At 35.6% G+C, this 18,614-nt stretch overlaps 1 protein-coding gene across 6 annotated transcripts in view; it reads right to left on the reverse strand.

Annotated features, from left to right (window-relative positions):
* The window catches only part of LOC143232878 (sodium channel protein para-like), a 178,536-nt gene that overhangs the window by 121,634 nt on the left and 38,288 nt on the right, over positions 1–18,614 (reverse strand). The window contains exon 1 of one of the 6 annotated variants that reach the window (XM_076468878.1): positions 1,114–1,891. The exons of the other annotated variants lie outside the window; for them this stretch is intronic. The gene's annotated coding sequence lies outside the window, so the exon portion shown is untranslated. Of the gene's footprint in view, positions 1–1,113; positions 1,892–18,614 lie in introns of those variants that run through there. 6 annotated transcript variants of the gene reach the window in all.

An 18,614-nucleotide genomic window follows, 5' to 3' on the forward strand; every position in this document is an offset into this window, starting at 1 on the left:
TTGTTTTGGATCTTAAGTTTCTTTTACATTTGTTTAGTTGATTAATTAGCTCATTTTACATAACGGGTTGACAATCTGAAGTGTCTGTAATCATTTCAGAACAGCACCTCGATTTTAAATAAAACAATTAATCAAACTCAGATAAATTTTGTTACTGTTGTAGTTTGTTATTAAGCACAAAGCCACACGGAGGATCGTCTGTACTCTACCCACTACGAGTATCGAAACCTGCTTTTAGTGGTATAAATCTGTACACATAACGTTGTGTTCCTGGGGTCATTCAGGTAAATAACAGTTTATTTATCGATATAAGTAATTACACGTTTAGTTAACATTAATTTAGATACAGTATCACATCAGAGAATATCGATATTTCGTATTTATGGAAAAGGTGCAAAGGCTCTCTCATACTGAAGTATAAACCAGAGGAAAGACGCCCAATCATCAGAATTCTACCGCATACCATCAACGTTAAGAGATTAACTGTAACTTATGTAACGCACCCAGAATTAAAGAGAGGATAACTATTTTGTGATATCGCTAGTATTCGAAACCGGTTCGCTAGTTTCAGAATCGAGAGCTATATATACCACAAGAACAGCACTCTTCCACACTTACAGTGACAATTAATTTGTGTTTTGAAAATATCTGTGATGCTAGCTAAAAGATCTACACAATCCCGTTTACCACCAAATCAACATTAATGCTGTATTACATTACTTTCAGAGAAAATTCAATAGCGCTACTATTCCGTACCGAAGAACATTGTTGTGGTTATTCTTTTTAATATTTAAGATTCAAAAGTAAAATATCTTATGATACAGAAAAAACACCAAAGTGTAGCTTACGAGATCACGAAAAACAAATCTAATTAAATCGCAGTTTCGAAACCATTTCACACTTTCAAAGACACGTATTAAATTAATAGTCTTAAAAACAAATATAATTGCTAGTGTACAGTAATATTATGTTAAAAATAACTAAAATGATCAAATGATGAGGCGTATATGTTCTGTTTAATATAAATTTAAATGAAGCCAATTTTAGTATGGTGACAAAGTCTAATTTCAGACTAATATACAGAATGATGCTGGCTGTCAGTCATAAACTTACCTTTTTTGCCGAGTCACTCATTAATCGTGAGACTACGCCATTTACAAAGTTCAATGTAAAGCATTTTAACCACCAGACTCGAAATGATTGCCAGTCCGCCATTTGAGAGCAAGTTTTACTTATCCATACCCTGCATCAGACCACCGTTCGTTGATGACGTCAAAGAACAGTGTCTAAATCCTGAGAGGCGCCACACTTTTAGGCTTATTACTCATTGTTTCGATCGGGGCGAAAGTGTCAGTTGTAAGAGTCGGTTAAATTTAGCCACAAGTCGTTTATTCAGGTTCGAAATTGTTCATATCATAAGACAAGAAGGTAATCCAAGTATTTGCATTTCGTTATGTTCTTTCACATTTCAAAGCCCTTTCACCGAGGTATTCGTCCGCGAAAGAAATAACAACTGTAAAAGAATCCAGTTGAACGCTTTTTCTTCTATCATATAGGAACACTCACACCGTAATTGTACGGATAAAATCTTCCAAAAATACGTAGACGCAGACAAAACACTGGGCTTCCATATTGGAGTTTGAAATCGTTCGCACGAAAGCAAATAATTTTTAAAAGCAAAAAGAGACAGAAGAAGGCATTACACGCCTAGGGCGAGGCTCTAACCTTATCCAATTCAGTGTAGGTTTCGAAGCACTTCTTATAACTACTTGTGTTCATTCATGTAATTAGTTAACCAGCTTTTCATTCTGTAGGGGAATGATTCCTTCTAGGAAAATTTTAATTTCTCAAAGCTTCTAATGTATGTATTAACTATCGCAGCCGTGAATGCACTGGACTACGTCAAGTGGCATGTCTAGTGCTGCCGTAGTCTTTATCGATCTACTTGCTAGGTGGCAGGAGCGTCCAGAAGACTAGGGTAGCGGCAACTCTCGATATAGTTTATTACATAAAAGCAAAAAATAATTTTATTGCAAAACGTTATCTTTATAATTTTTTTTACTTCAGATCTGTTAATCAGTATCGACTGTTTTTAACACTAACAAACTACATTTTATTGTGAAATGACATTAACTTATCACCTTAACTACGATATGTAACATATTTACACGTGTTTAATTCTTTTCTTGAACGAACAAGAAGTCAGACATAATGGGGGCGGTAGCATCGGTACGGATATCGAATCTACTGTTGCTTCAAATCTTCTCTCAATGAAATAATATGGAAATAGTATTTTTACCGTAAAAAAAACAAACTAGTTTCTTCACTGTGAACAAACCATTAAAAATGAATGTTTCAAATTAAAGAAAGGGAAAATTATAAATATTTCGACCTAAAGAACATCATTCTTGAACAAAATTGTTTTATCGAAGTATTAAGATGTTTCCTTAAACAATACTTTAACAATATTAATACTAAAAAAATAAAATAATACTTGATATTATCGGTTTTATGTTTTTTTAATTATTAACAGTATGCCTGAAAAGAAAATGTTTTAACAATGTTATAATTTTTGGAGGTGCGAAGGTATTTATTCTTTTAAATTCAATTTGCTGATCATAATACGTCTTGTTTCAAGGAAAGTTGTACCGAAATTTAGTATGTTTTTTTTTTCTTTTGAAAATGTTATCCCCAAACACTTACACATTGTTCCTATTTGTTTTTTTTTAATCAGAATTTTTTCCTACTACTTAGAAGGTTTAAATTGTTTGGTTTTCTTATGCCGACTAGTGTTTTAAAAGCGGAATATCGTCAGTCATTGAGATATCGAACATACTGAATCACATTTCTCTAAAGTTAAATTTCAAACTTTCATGGTTCGATAACTGATGACAGTACAAACTAATTAAAATATTTTCATTTCAGAAACGTTAAACACTAATAAATAACCAACAACCATAATTTACAAACATTATATATATGTATATATATATATACATATGTATTATTTACTGTTTACGACGGAATCTCATCACACACACACACACATACAAAATGTCGTTTCCTAATTTTCACAAAAAGCTACTCATAGACTATCTACTCTAGCCGTCCATAATTTACAAATGATAGGAGAGAGGGCGTCCCCAGCAGCATAGTAGTGTGTCTGCGGACTTACAACTCTAGAATCCGGGTTTCGAAACTCCTTTGAACATGCAACATGATCCACTCCACACAGTTTGTAGGGAAACTTTATGAGTATAAATACATGATATTATTACTTTGGTTTGTTTTGAATTTCGCACAAAGCTACACGAGGGCTATCTGCGCTAGCTGTCCCTAATTTAGTAGTGTAAGACTAGAGGTAAAGCAGCTAGTCATCATCACACACAGCCAACTCTTGGGCTACTCTTTTACCAAAGAATAGTGGGATTGACTGTCACATTATAACGCCCCCAAGGCTGAAAGGGCAGGCATGTTTGGTGTGACGGGATTCGAACCTGCAACCCTCGGATTACGAGTTGAGTGTCTTAACCACCTGGTCATGCCGAGCTGAGACAGTTAGACTAGCAGTTTCAATGTATATGTGCATGCTAGAGTACTTTTGGGAAAGAAAATATTATATACTCCAGAAAGTGTGGATGGAGTCAATGTGTAAAACAGTGACAGATGTGGTCTCTTGTAAATAAGACTGTACAGTTTTACTTGAAACTAGCGGAGATGTGAGAAACACTACAGACAGCTTTAAAGTGATGGCTATATATGGGCCTTGGAGATAAGCAGATGACAAATTCAACTTTATTATGCTGTGCGAACTATGAAAGAGTTTGATGGAGGTGTTATGGTGGGAACTGTGATCTGAACCATAAGCATAGTACCTATTTTTTAGGTGCACATGGTTATCAAAAGATCTACAACTAACAAGTCACAGTGGCCATGAAAGATATACTAGTCAAAAATTTGAATACCATCTCAGTAGGACAATGCTCCCTGTTGTAAAGCACGTACGACTTACGTCTGGAAAATAAATGTCAATATTCAATTTCTTTGAATGTCCTGCCCAGAGAAATTTCTTGAGACCATTTGGAGGAGTTTGTGGAAATTTCAGATCTCAATTTTCTAGTCACTGGCAAGTGGCTGATTCTTGGAAGTAACATCGGAGACTAAATGTAGCAGATCATCTCTTGGAATATATTTGAAATTATTCTTTGCAGAAAAGTAATAAATGATAACAGTAGCAGTCATCTTTTGGAATGTATTTAAATAGTTCTTTGCAAAATACTAACATTGAATGTTAATTGTAGCAGTCACCTTTTCAAATGTATTTGAACACTTCTTTGCAAAATAGTAACATTGGATGTTGATTGTAGCAGTAACCTCTTGAATTGTATTTGAATACTTCTTTGCAGAATAGTAAAGTTGAATGTTAATTGTAGCAGTTACTTCTTAGAATCTATATGAATTGTTCCTTGCAGAATTGTAACATTGGAGACTTGTTCTAGCAGTAACTTCTTGGAATTTTTATGACATCATATTTCACAGAAGACTGTAATACACCGGCATTCTCCTTTATAACTGCATGTCCGGTTACTTCTCACTGACTAATTTATAGAGATGTTTTAATTCACAGTCACCATTTCAATGATTTATTAGTTTAAGGATGGCAAAAGTGCTCTTGCACTACTTGGAACTCAATATAAGAATAGAAATGTATAGCAAAACTGGAATAGTTTTTGCTATTTAGATGCATTTTATTTTCAAATAATGAATAATTCGAGGATAAATAAGAATTTCTAATCATTACAGTTTTTCGTAAGATTAAGAGAAAGGCAGAATGAAACTTATTGGCAGTATTTCTGCCTTTATTTAAAACAGGCCCGGCATGGCCAGAGGGTTAAAGCGCTCGACTCGTAATCTGAGGGTCGCGGGTTCGAATCCCCGTCGCACCAAACATGCTCGCCTTTTCAGCCGTGGGACCGTTATAATGTGACGGTCAATCCCACTATTCGTTGGTAAAAGAGTAGCCCAAGAGTTGGCGATGGGTGGTCATGACAACATGCCTTCCCTCTAGTCTTACACTGCTAAATTAGGGACGGCTAGCATAGATAGCTCTCAAGTATCTTTGCGCGAAATCTAAAAAACAAAAACAAAAAACATTTGAACATGTTTCGAGAGCTGTAAAAGCAAAGCTTGGAAGATATGAAATTTTGAGGTAACAGCTTTCATAATATTAAAATAATCTAAACGCTAAAGTTTAGCTAATGTATTAAGTGATTTATGTTCCTAAATATAAAAAGAAAGGTTTGGTTTCATAATATTAAAATAATCTAAACAATAAAGTTTAGTTAATGTATTAAGTACTTTAGTAAGTGGCTTATGTTCCTAAATATAAAAAGAAAGGTTTGGTTTCATAATATTAAAATAATCTAAACAATAAAGTTTAGTTAATGTATTAAGTACTTTAGTAAGTGGCTTATATTCCTAAATATATAAAGAAAGGTTTGGTTTGTTTTGAATTTTGCGCAAAGCTACAGAGGTCTATCTGCGCTAGCCGTCCTTAATTTAGCACTGTAAGACGTGAGAGAAGGCAACTAGTCATTACTATCCACCGCCAACTCTTGGGCTACTCTTTTACAAATGAATAGTGGGATTGACAGTCACATTATAACACCCCCACGGCTGAAATGGCGAACATGCTTTGGTGTGACGGGGATTCGAACCAGCAACCCTCGGATTACAACTCTAGTGCCTTAACCACATCTTAAATGGGAAGGATATCAAACAAGATGACTGCATTAATTCTGAGCTGGTTAAGAAAGAGAATTGGGAAGTTTAAAGAACGATACTGGTTCTGAACCAGTCAATATCTTCCCAAGGGTTTTATTGTTCTTCCTTGAATAGTGAGCGGGTACCAGGGGATTGGAAGTTAGTTAATGTGATTCTCCTTTTAAAGAAAGGTCATAAAAATTGTTCCAGTAATTATAGAATTATATTGGATAATCAGCATAGTTTCACTAAGGGAAAATCTTGCCTTACAAATCTTTTGACATTCTTTGAAAACATTACTGTTTGTGTAGCGGATGATAAGTGTGTAGATTTGGTATGTCTGGATTTTCAGAAAGCATTTGAGAAGGTGCCACATAAACAGCTTGTAAATATTGTCTTTATAGGTGTGGGGGATAATTTAATTAAATGGATAGAAGAGCGGCTTTATAAATAAAAGGGTTGTTACAAAGAGAGTTCATTCAAACTGACAAGATTAATGCTCGAAACGGGTTACCTCAGTGTACAGTCTTAAGACCTTATTTCTTTATTTATTTACATCAATGACATAGATGAAGGAATAGTCAATACATTATTGGATGTTCCTAGTTGGGAAGAGGATACTGATGATTTACAAAAGGATTTATATCATGTAGTGAATTTAGCAAATAAATAGCAGGTTGGTTTTAATTATAATAAACACAAGATATTGTTTGTGAGTTATTATAGTTTGGATGGGAAAAACCTGAAGAGTGTTATGAAAGAAAAGTATCTTGGTGTGATATCTGATATATCACTAAAGTCATCCTGTTAGGGCAAATAGGATTTTAGGTTGTATCTACAGAAATATTGAATACATGTCTAAAAAGGCTAGTATTTCATTGTATAGGTCACTGGTTAGGTCACATATTGAATATTGTGTTCAGTATCGAGCTTCTTTACTTAGGAAAGCATTGAATTGTTGGAAAGGACTACTATAAAGGTGTCTGTGATGGAGGGGTTGTCATACGAGGAAAAGCTGAAACCTCTCACATTGTATTTTCTTGAAAATAGTTAAGAGAGACCTGACTAAGGTGTTTATGTTTGTAAAGCGAATTGATATTTAACAGAGAGCACAGAGGAATTACGGGACGCAAGTACAAATTTTGGCAGAATAGGAGTCATCTTCAGCTAAGACAGTTTCCTTTTTCTAGCAGGGTAGTTTGCATTTGGATTGGGTTGCGTTCACATGTAATAGAGGTAATAAATGTAAATGAGTTTAATAAAAGGCTCAATGGGTATATGAATGAATGATAGAGGCTGCCATTAATTTTTTGCAGTTTTTTGGGTTAATTTAGTTTAGAGGATGGGACATTGGTCCCATGTTGTCCATGTTACATTATAACCATATCAGGAGATTATAGCAGTATAAAGTCATGAGGACTACGATATTATGCAGTGCAGTGGGGAACAGGATGAGTAGGATATTATGTGTTACACAGACATCAGGATATTACAACAGGTGGGAGCATGGTGAGTTTGGACAATGTGCATGATAGCCATGTTAAGATATTATTATAGCAGTGCACACAATTACAAGAATATCATAAAGCGTTACAACAATATTAGGATATTATAGCGGTGTGGATATCACTATGATGTACTTATACATTAGAAGCAGAACGAATAACGTAATCGAAGACATAAATGTACAAATATTAGCAAATTGAACGTGCCCATGGCACGGGGAGTACGGTGTCACATGGTGCTTTAATCCGTAGTAACATACAAAACACACTTCAAAATACAAATACAAAATACAGATGTGTTTCTAAAGTAGTACATAAGAAAAATAATATAACAGTGCTCGGAAATACCAAAAATGTTATAGTCCAATAGTATTGTCATCCATTATTAGCATATTATTACAGTGGAAAGACCTAAGAAATGGACGTGAAAAGTAAACAACAGAAAGAATTCAATTATTAAGACTGAAAACTGCAAAACCTATTATCTTATAACAATAAAAAAATACCATGTTAATAATGGGTACATATTATGACAGAGAACTCGCATAGGTAAAATATCTGGTTTTTGTACAGTTAAATGTCAGGTTTTGCAACTAATTCTTGCTTTGTTTGGACTGACGATTAATATATTTGTTGAAAGATAAAAGTTCGTAGTTATTTGGGGTAAGAAGAAAATGTTAATTATTTGTGTTCTTATCCTGTTTCTTGTGATAACAGCTATAAGTTAACATTTCAAAGACCAAGCATTGGAAGTTTTTCTGTTTTTGAATTTCGCGCAAAGCTGCATGAAGGCTATCTGCGCTAGCCGTCTCTAATTTAGTAGTGTATGATTAGAGTAAAGGCAGCTAGTCATCACCCTCCACCGCCAACTCTTGTGATACTCTTTTCCCAACGAATAGTGGGATTGATCGTCACATTGTAACGTCCCCACGGCTGAAAGGGCGAACATGTTTGGCGTAACGGGGATTCGAACCCAACACTCTCGGATTAGGAGTCGAGTGCCTCAACGCACCTGGCCATGCCGGGCCAGCATTGGAAGTAATGGATGTAAGTAATCATTCTGTGTTGAATCTCGTACATTTCTGAACCGTGTGAGACCAAGTTTACCTTACGTTATTTATCTGGTTATTCCCGCTTCAAGAATCTATTTTCTTTATGTGAACGCCATTATTTGTTTTTTTTTTTTTTAAAAGTCCAAAATTATTGTGAAAATTGATCCATTTAGTAGAAACACTAGGGCTTCATCACGTGACCTCAAATGAGCCAACACAATTGGCCGTTTCTCTGGAAAATAACATTTAAATGGTTTCACTTTAAACTCGTAGGTAAAGTGATTCCATCGTTTCATTCTTTCAGTCAATAGGGTTAGTATTTTCTGTTTTGCATTTAAGAACATTTTCTCAAAGACCATGAGCTATTAGTTTCAGGGCAGATTTACCTGAAAATACTAATTGTGACAATAAAGGCACGTGAGTGAAAGGTGGAATTTTTGGTACATACAGAAGTTTCCAGGATAATGGTTAACATCACCATCTCTCAGATAGACCAGGTAGTTAGGGTACTCGACTCAAAATCTAAGAGTCACAGGTTAGACTCTCCATCCCACCAAACATGCTCGCTCTTTCAGCCGTGGGGGCATTTATATTTTATGGTCAATCTCACTATTCGTTGGCAAAAGAGTAGCCTAAGAGTTGGCGATGGGCAGTGATGACTAACAATCTTCTCTCTTGTCTTTCACTACTAAATTAGGGATGACTAGCGCAGACAGCCCCGTGTAGCTTTGCGCAAAATTCAAACCAAGCCAAGTAGTGCCATTAATTTGTCCCCAGTTGGGACAGCGATAAGTCTTAGGATTTACAGAATTAAAATCAGGGGTTTTATTCCCCTCAGTGGACACAGCAGATAGACTGATATGACTTGGCTATAAGAAAAAACACAAACACGCGTCATTAATTTATCCAGTTCATCATGAATTCATTTTATTGCTGAAAGAATAGACATCCAAAGTATTTCATTATTCAATGTTTTCACCATCAGTACTATGATTCAACAAAAGTGAGCTAAGTTTTCATTCCCACAACATGTTTTCTTTATCTTAAATGTTATACATACAATACTAAAATCAAATAAAGCTTCGTTATTGTTCTCGTTTTTTGTATTTAAGCACAAAGCTACACAATGAGCTATCTGTGCTTTGCTCACCACGGATATCGAAACCAGAATTCTATTATTGTAAGTCCGCACACATACCGCTGTGCCACTGAGTGCATTTATTTATTTTTTAATAAAATTGAAGCGTGTTTCTATCTATTAACCTGCCAATCAATTTTATGAAGCTGATTTTATCTTGCATGCGTTGTGTGAATTATTATTGAAAAAAAAAAGTTAATATTATTATGTAAAACCAAACCAAGGGAGAAATATTTTAAAAAGGTTTCACATGTATACATTTATAAGGACATGAGTTAGTCCTGTAGCAGAACAATGGATTTTAGGACTAACAAGCGGAATTCGAACCTATGTGATACCTAACTCTAAGTTATAAGTGCGTTGTAAAAGTAATAGTCCATCATTTAACGTGGTCGCTTCGTAGCAAGGTGCTGCTGGCTGGCTGTCTTCTCCATAGTTAGTAGTTTAAAATTAGGTACCGTGGCAGATAACGTTAATTACCGTTGCCATAATTACAAGTAAAAATACATTTACAAAGGGATTTATACGTATTGATTTTGCAGGCTTTCGACACTAGAATTCTGGTTTTGATACTCGTGGTGAGCAAAGCACTGTGCAACTTTGTGCTTAACCAGAATGAAACAAAAGTGTTGTAATGATGTGTGAAGGGATGAGAAAACCAGTTTCAACACCAATATCTTATCTCAAAATTAAAAGTCAAGGGAAACAAAAAAGGAAGTATGTGATGCACGCCTGGTGTGTGTTTTCTTCGTTAGATAGGTACCAATTGTTTTGGTTCATTTTCTTACGGTATCACATAAAGTTTTTCAAAGAAAGATTGCTGTAAAATACAACACACAGCAGAAAGTAAATATTAATATTTTCCAAAGGCTGGTCAGGTGATACGCTTAGAACAAATTCACTCTTCTTTTGCTGTTGGTCTAACCATGCTTAGTTCATGTGCAGTGAGAGAGATAGCATTTTATATATAACTGTGTGCTCTAGTAATTTGGATGATCTAATTTTATTAACACCTTCTGTTCAACAAGCTAAGCGGAGGCTTTACAAGTTTTTATCTCCAGTAAAAGTTTCGTTTTTTGTCCAGTGCATTCATTAATCTTATTGTTTTCGTGATTTTTCAATTTCTTACCCAGTTTTTCGTTTCTTTTAGTCTCGAAACTCAGAATTCATATAACTCCCTAATACATTTCCTGTTCGAACCTCTGATTATTTGTGGATCCTACACATAAAGGTGCATTAGTTTACCACTGAGGAGCCGAAGTAATTGAAAATGTTTGTTATCACCTTTCGATCAGCATTTAAAAGAAAAAATCTAATGAAAACAACAACTCGAGAATGTCTCTAAAAAAATCATTTGTCAAATGAAGGCGTTTTGTTCAAATCTTACGTATTTTAATTATTCTTATAATTTTATGTAGCTTTTGTTTGTCAATTGTTGAGATTCTCAATCCGAGTTCGCTTATTAAAATCTTCATGAAGGAATTTGTTTTTGTACTTCAGTCTTTGTTTTATGGAACAACTAAATATTGTACGGGTATTCAGATTGCTTCATAATGAAGTCAGAAATTTTAACTAAAGAATGTAATGCAGCAAGCAGGAAAATTCAGATCTAAGCAATCGTTTCCTATCAGAAAGTATGCAATTACTCTTTCACTGTCAGATCCACATACATATCGCCTCCAGAGAACTGCTTTGTGAGTGTGGAATTCTGTGCCTCCAAGAAGAAATGATAATCTCTTTCAAACTGCCAAATGCTTGCCCATTTTAAGTTTTAGGCAAGTAAATTAATATTATAATAGTCTTTTATTTTGTTTTGTTTTGTCCTTTATTTCGTATGTAAACAAAAATCCATGCACTGAAAGAAAGAGTGGAAGAATTATAAACAAAGACATGACGGTGAATTTTGCTACATGAGTGTATCGAGAACATGAAAGCGAGCTTTTCATTATTGTGATGGTAGCGTACAGTCCGTTTCAAAATAATGGAGAAAGTACTAACCACCCCAGCAAGACTGGATTAAGGGTTTCATTGGCCCTAGGATTTTCAATTTATAGAGGGTCCCTCGAGACAGAACCTCTACGTGCAATACATTTATAGTCATAGCTGGAGGCTCTCTAATTAGTGTTAAGGCGTACGACTCGTAATCTGAGGGTCGCGGGTTCGCATCCCCGTCGCGCTAAACATGCTCGCCCTTTCAGCCGTGGGGGCGTTATAATGTGACGGTCAATCCCATTATTCGTTGGTAAAAGAGTAGCCCAAAAGTTGGCGGTGGGTGGTGATGACTAGCTGCCTTCCCTCTAGTCTTACACTGCTAAATTAGGGACGGCTAGCACAGATAGCCCTCGAGTAGCTTTGTGCGGAATTCAAAAAACAAACAAACTCTAATTAGTGTGAGACCCTGGTCTTCAGCCCTCTAAGCCCATGCCATATATCGAGGTTGCAACCCTATAATATACCCCAACCTCAAATTTCGTAGCTAACTTAAATAAAAAAAATGCGAAATAAAACTTGACCAACAATGGGCATTCGAAATAGTAAGACGTATAAAAACTTAATATTGTTGTTCGTCTAAGAAACGAAAGTATAAAATGAAATGCATTGCCAAAAAAACTGGAAAAATATATATTGATTTCTTTATTTAGTCTCCATTGGTTAAAGAAGTATATTTTTTATTAAAATGTTGATGATATAACAGGAAGTAATGATTTAAGTTCAAAATTAGATTGATATTTTAACTTTACTAATCAATTGTATTATAAACTTGGCTTCAGGCTAGGTAATTGAGCAGAGAAAGTATCAGCTTTGTTTGTTTGTTTGTTTTAATTTCGCGCAAAGCTACACGAGGGCTATCTGCGCTAGCCGTCCCTAACTTAGCAGTGTAAGTAAGACTAGAGGGAAAACAACTAGTCATCACCACCCACCTCCAACTCTTGGGCTACTATTTTACCAACGAATAGTGGGATTGGCCGTAACATTATAACGCCCCCACGGCTGAAAGGGCGTGCATGTTTGGTGTGATTGGGATTCGAACCCCGACCCTCGGATGACGAGTCGAACGCCTTAACCCACCTGGCCATGCTGGCTCTGAAAGTATCAGCATTCTGAGAAAGGTCCCATCGGCAGAAGCATAAGGTACTCGTATGTTGATGTTTATTTAACGCAATACGACACTATAGGCGATCTGCTCTCTCTTCACTGAGGACAATAGAACACCAGATTTGTAACATTGTAAGTCTGTTGATTCAACGGGAAATCACAAGGTACCATTATATTCTTCCAAATGGATACCCGCCGAGGGTCAGTAAAGAAATACCTGTTAAATATTAGTGTCAGTCGTACCTCCTACCTCAGTGGTAAGTCGGAAGTCGTATAACACTAAAAACCATCTTTCCATCCCCGTAATAGCAGAGAACAGATAAACCATTTTGTAGCTTTGCGCTAAACAGCAAACAACCACATAATAATAAACAAAAAGACGATCTTACTGTTACGTATTGTTTATATATACTACATTTATAATACCTTAAGAATGAAAGTTAAATAAAAAAGTTATAGAAAGTAAACTATGGTATAAACAGTACTAACCAGGATATTTGGCTAAATAGAAGTCTCGTCAGTCTGACTGGGTTTGTTTGTTTCTGAATTTCGCGCAAAGCTACGTGAGGTTTATCTGCGCTAGCCGTCCTAATTTAGCAGTGTAAGACTAGAGGAAGGGGACTTAGTCATCACCACCCCCCGCTAACTCTTGGGCTATTTTTTTACTAACGAATAGTCGGATTGACCGTGACATTATAACGCTCCAACAGCTGAACGGGCGAGTATATTTGTTGTGACGGGGAAAAATTTAGAATGCCATAACATCAACAAGAAAAATAACCAGTAAGTTTTGGATGATTCTCAAGTGAAGAGTTTATATTATTTATTATTTTTAATCTTTTTTTCATGGTCCGGCATGGTCAGGTAGTTAAGGCACTCGACTCGTAACCAGAGAACGTCGCGGGTTCGAATCTCCGTTACACCAAACATGTTCGACCTTTCAGCCGTGAGGGCGTTATAACTTTACAGTCAATCTCACTATTCGGTGGATGGTGAAGAGAAGCTGGCTTCCGTCTAGTCTTGCACTGCTAAATGAGGAACAGCTAGCGCGAAACTCAAACCAATGAATAGTGGGATTGACTGTAACATTATAACGCCCCCACGGCTGAAAGGGCGAGCATGTTTGGTGTGACTAGGATACGAACCTGTGACCCGCACATTACGAGCCAAGGCCGACTCGGATCACATAGATATAGTAATGGTTAATACGCTACTTTTCTTATCGAATACTTCATAAACAACTGTTTTGGCGTGAAATAGGTTAAGCTGGTGAATTATAAATATTGTTAATTTTATCGAAGTCATTACACACCAAAATAAGGTTTATGATTTTTAGTAATGTTAAATTATTTATTTTTTGATACCACCACATTGTATATAATATTAAAAACTCAGTTTACTATAAAAGAATGCAAATATAAAATACATTTTAACATATCACGCAATATTTTGAAATAACATATATGTTACTGTATTTAAAATGTAGTCAAGAGATAGACAATTTAGTCTTTCCAATGAAACCTGTAGTTCAGCAATTTTTTACCTCGCCGCGGTTTGTGTGTGTTCACATCACACACACAAAAAAAAAAACACCAAAAAACTTAGGGAAACATTATGACTCTAAAATGTTACAGGTTCACCAAACCTTTTATTCATGTAAATTCAGTTTTCAATGAATGGTATTCAGCAAATCTTTGACATTTGTCAAGGAAAAGGTTGAATTATTTACTGGTTCAGAGATCAGTATACGTCACTGCTTTTATTTGCGAATTCGTCCTCTCGCAATAATGAACACTCTTTGTTAAAAGCTTAGACAACAGGTTTAGTCTTTCTAACCAAAATTACGCTAACAAAATTATGAGGAAAAAAACTGAGAAGTAATTTTAATGTAAATGTAGAAATAGAATTAACGTACCGCATCACTCCTTTAACACTGCATGAAAATCTTAACACCCTTTTTACCAGATGCTTGAACAGTTTAATAAAAGGAAGGAGAAAAATTCACGTCGATGAAAGACAAATTTTTTACGCCGCTTGTTAACTTCGCTTATCGATGGCTACTTTCAGTGGTGGGCGAAACAGCCTTATATATTAGGCCTACCAGGATCTCAGTGTTCGTTTGTTTTTTGTTGTTGTTGTTTAATTTCGCGCAAAGTTACACGAGGGCGGAACGCATTATATTATTTCAACAGCACTTAAAAAATAACGTTTCTATCCTTGTGTTGTCTTACTTAATGAAAACCAAAAGAAAATGAAACGCAAAATTTTAAAAAATAGCAAATTAAAAAAGAAAAACAAATTGAAAAATTATTATTTCTAATCGGAAGACATTTTTCAATATCTTATCGTCGAAAATCTAACCAGCTAATCACACTACAAAAGTGTGTGTAAAAAAATACCCAATGAACTTGGAGTGCAACAGAGAAATGAATGGAAAATACATACAGCATGGATTAACTGTTTATTTCACTGACGGTGCATGTTAGTTAGTTCATTTAAAAAATCGAATCCCCGTTACACCAAACATGCTCGCCATTTCAGCCGTGGGAGAGTCGTAATATGACGGTCAATCCCACTATTCGTTGGTAAAACAGTAAGCCAAGAGTTGGCGGTGGGTAGTGATGACTAGCTAATTATGGACTGCTAGCGCAGATAGTCCTCGAGTAGCTTTGTGCGAAATTCAAAACAAACCAAACCAAATCATTTAAAATAATTTTATTATTTATATATTGGCTCCTATCACATCCTTTGTTCATTGAACTTAAAGGGAAATGTAAATTGAATTACATCTATAAAAAATGTTAAACACGTCATACGCAGTAAATCGACAAAAATATCTAATGTTTCATCCCGTTTAATGCATCGAGTTTGTGTTGTTGTTTGTTATTATATTCGGCTGGATTATATTGGGTTGTATAGTTTTATTATTACAATATTTCTTGTACTTTGTTTCGTTGTTTATAGAGTAAAGCCACATCGGTTTCTCTGCTGTGTTCACTGCAGGGAACTGACCACTGGATTTTAGCATTCTAAGTCGGTAGACTTACCGCTGTCCCAACAAGGTACATTTCCTGGGGACACACAAGCAAAGCGACAGAGCTTTGTAAAATCTTGAGAAAGTGTTTTTGGTCGTTGTTGCTCTATAAATTTGAATAAAAAAATTACGCGTTTTCATAGTTTTAAATCAGTCATGCCTTAATGCATTCTACAATCTTAAGCAAAGTACCTGACACGATAATATTAAACTATAAATTTGCCTTTACTTGTTTAAAAAAGTGCTGGGACAGCGTTTCGTTTCTCACAGCGCGTAAGGCGCGCGACTCGTAATCCGAGGGTCGCGGGTTCGTGCCCGCGTCGCGCTAAATATGCTTACTCTCCCAGCCGTGGGGGCGTTATAATGTTACGGTCAATCCCACTTTTCGTTGGTAAAAGAGTAGCCCAAGAGTTGGCGGTGGGTGGTGATGACTAGCTGCCTTCCCTCTAGTCTTACACTGCTAAATTAGGGACGGCTAGCACAGATAGCCCTCGAGTAGCTTTGTGCGAAATTCCAAAAAAACAAACAAAACAAATCGTTTCTCATTGGCGCTCAAGCAGTGATTCATCAAGGATAATGTTTCATAGCCAGCTCGTGAGATTTCGTAACATTTTTTTTTCATCTCTCTACTAAAGCGAATACTACATCGTAAACTTGGTAATTCGAAGATAGGAAAACAAACACAAATACTTTTTTTACTACTACATAAGGTAAATTACATTTTGGAGTTTCAGCGTCAAAAAATAACACAAAGTGTTTAATTTGAAAACCAACTATAATGAATGGTGAAGATGTAGTTGTTATAACGGCGCGGCATGGCCAGGTTGGTTAAGGCGTTTGACTCCCCTAATCTGAGGGTCGTGAGTTCAAATCCCCGTCACACCAAACATGTCTCTGGTCTTAGACTACAAAATTAGGGACGGTTAGTGCAGATAGCCCTCGTAGAGCTTTGCACGAAATTCAAAAACAAAACAAAATACTTGTTATAAAAATAATTAATTATTCCAATGCATTGTAAATACAAATGTAGGCTGACTATAATGCGTAAAAGACAGCTAGAAATATCAAGCGTAAAACTAATTAATGTTCTACTCACAGATTAAAGCTAATTTTAGAATAAAAAATTATATTACTTATTTCATCAAAACTGTTTTGATTTAAAAAGAGGAAAAATGAAAAGAAAAAATTTAATTAGATAATCTTATTGCATTGCATTTAAACAGAATCGTTTAATGACACAGCACATGGGAAAATTTCCAAGAAACCAAGTTAATTAACTTGACGATTCAAATATCGACAACCGTTCTAGTAGGTTAGTGATTATAGGTGACGCCTGGTACCTTCCCTTTCACTAAACGTCCAATTGAAAGGTGTTTCGTTCGTTCTTTTTTATGCTAAGCACAAAACTATACAATGGGCTCTCCATACTGCCAACTACAGGTATAGAAACCCAGTTTTTAGTTACAACCCTTCAGACTTTCCTTTCAGCCATTGGGTCGAAAGGGTAACAAATTGTCTATTATGTTTTCAGACTAGGATCTAAAATCGGTTTCCAAGGGCTCAGAAATCTTCGTTTGGCTGGGAAACAGGTCAATCTCAGTCCGCCATTGATGAAAATGAATGAGAAAATGTTAACTGTATGAAGTTAGGTTTATCTTTGAAGATTTGCTCGTTTCAAGCAAGGTTACTGAATGAAAATATACAAATAAGATATCAATCGATTTCTTTTATTGGAGCTAGCGTTCATCTGTATTGAAAATAAGTCATCATGCTTAATAGACAACCGAATGCAATATGTAAAGAAGATTACGTTCTTATTCATGAAAAACGATCAAATATGATATATATTTTAACAACCTCAAGAACTGATGTTCGATGCTGTTAACTAACTGCTTTCTCTCTCAACGTTTCTCAATCCATGGGTGGTTAGAATCTCTGAAAGGATCACGAAGAGACTTTGAAAATATATAATAATTTATACATTTATTTATTTATTAAGACACATTTTGTTTTTTATACTTTTGTGTCCTAAGGTACTTACTGGTTCGCGACTAGTCATTTGTTTGTTTTGGTTTGCTGGTTTTTGAATTTTGCGCAAAGCTACACGAAGGATATCTGTGCTAGCCGTCCCTAATTTAGCAGTATAAGACTAGAGGGAAGGCAGCTAGTCATCGCCAACTCTTGGGCTACTCTTTCACAAGTGAATAGTGTGATTGACCGTCACATTATAACGCTCCCACGGCTGAAAAGGCGATCATGTTTGTTGTGACGGGGATTCTAACCCGTGATACTCAGATAACGAGTTGAGCAGCCTAACCACCTGATCATGCCACTTCACGATTGGTTATAAGTTTCACAAATGGATCTGGAGTTAAAATATAAGGTTGAAAGACACTACTCTAGCCTATTAGTTTAACATCATGAACGTCTGTGTAGAGTCGTCCCTTGTTCAAATTTGCTCGAAGAATTCTTTGAAAAAACTGGGGCGCTGAAATAAATTAACAACAAAGCCACCGTATTATTATATACAACACCTTATACCAATGAAATGCAATCTGAAGATTGGTTATTCGTGTAATCTACATCACAGTAAAACTGGTAACAATATTCTGCAAACTTTTATTTAACGGCCTCACACTAGTTTTCAGAAATAATATCTTCTCAACCGCAAAACTTGTATCATATACTTTCACAGTAATAATCGGTCATTAATAGTACCTCTTCGAGTTTTTAATTTAATAGTTATTACTGTTTTTAACAGTAGCAGATTTAAGGTTGTGTGGGCTCAGGAGCTATTACTTTTTGTGGGCTCTACATCCCATGTAATTTTACATTGAATAAAATTATCAATGGTCCTTCATTAAAACCATGGGCCCTAGTGCTGAGCCCCCTCGAGTCCCTACCTGAAGCGCCACTAGTTTTTAAGTGTGTAAGTACATACTGAAACTTATAAATCATTTTTTTTAAATCATACTATAAATTCCCAAAGAAATGCGTGGGGTTTTACTTTTTTATCTAGATTTTGC

This window comes from Tachypleus tridentatus, chromosome 11 (genome assembly GCF_004210375.1).
Source record: "Tachypleus tridentatus isolate NWPU-2018 chromosome 11, ASM421037v1, whole genome shotgun sequence".
NCBI classification, from domain to species: domain Eukaryota; kingdom Metazoa; phylum Arthropoda; class Merostomata; order Xiphosura; family Limulidae; genus Tachypleus; species Tachypleus tridentatus.